This window comes from Empidonax traillii, unplaced genomic scaffold (genome assembly GCF_003031625.1).
Source record: "Empidonax traillii isolate 1590-97213 ecotype Southwest subspecies unplaced genomic scaffold, ASM303162v1 scaffold2389:size25293, whole genome shotgun sequence".
NCBI classification, from domain to species: Eukaryota; Metazoa; Chordata; class Aves; order Passeriformes; family Tyrannidae; genus Empidonax; species Empidonax traillii.
The window spans coordinates 23,965-25,293 of NW_020957582.1; positions in this window are offsets into that span (position 1 = coordinate 23,965).

Sequence of the window (1,329 nt, forward strand, 5' to 3'; positions counted from 1 at the left end):
GGCAGCTGTGCCAGGGCTGGACAGCCCTTTCTGTGGAGGAATTTTCCCAATATCCAACCTGAGCCTCCCCTGGCCCAGCTGGAGGCCGTTCCCTCTCCTCCTGTCCCTGTTCCCTGGGAGCAGAGCCCGACCCCCCCCGGCTCCCCCCTCCTGGCAGGGACTTGCAGAGCCAGAAGGTCCCCCCTGAGCCTCCTTTTCTCCAGGCTGAGCCCCCCCAGTTCCCTCAGCCCCTCCTGCTGCTCCAGCCCCTTCCCAGCTCCCTTCCCTTCCCTGGATGCTTCAGTAGATTCACTCCAGATATGCAAAGAGACAAAGTTAAAAGCCCTCAGCAGCAGGGCACTGTCACAGTGTCCAGGGTCCCAAGGGGAATTTGGGGGCCCAGGAGGAGTGACCAGGTGTGGCAGGAGCTGCCACTGTGTGCACTGTGTCTGTGGAGCACAGAGGAGGACTCCAGGCTGCTGCTGGATCACCAGGAGCTGTGGCAGCAGTCCAAAATAAATAATGAAATTCTCTGAGCATCCAGGCACTGGGGACTTAGGGAATATAGAAAATTTACAGCACACTCTGCACTAGCTCCCACACAGTGCTCTCCAAGCATTAGAAGAACACAAACCCATCCTTCTCCAAGGGAAATCCCTTCCCCTCCACCAGGTCTGGAGGAACTGAGCAGGGGCAGGCTGCTGCTTCCACCCCCCTGAGAAACACAACGGTGCCCTCCTGGCCCACTTCATGCCTGGAGTTTGGGCTCACACAGCTGGAACTGCTGCCAGGGGATGGTCACATACCTTGGCAGTGTCACCCAATAAAATGGTCACACACCTCTGGTCACTCAGTAAACCCTGCAGGGACCCCAGCCCATCTCTCTAATCCACCTGTCTCACCACACCCAGCTGAAACAACAGTGCTGGGACCCAGCCCTGCGTGTCACCACCCCCCTGTGCCATCACCCGCCTTCTGGGGGGCACTCCTGTGTGCCACCTCATGTGCCAGCCATGTGCCACCCCAGTCTGGGTGTTTAAGGCCTGTCTGGGAGGGCCATGGGGCACAGCAGGGTTGTGGTTGTGCTCACACCCAGCACAGGTGGCAAAGGGCACCAGGGATGTCACTGGCTCCTCTCCCCGGGCATTTCCTACCACTGCACTAAGTGGGTGGGGATTCTACAAGCCCTGTAGACCTTCAGGCTGTCCCTGAAGGAGCCTCAGCGAGTCCTCACCACTCCATCCCTCATCACCCCCACCACAGTCAGACCTGCACAATTCATTCCCTGGTCCTGGATCCCAAAGTGGTGCCCAGGGCTGTGCCTGCACCAGCCTGGGTAGGCAGGGACCT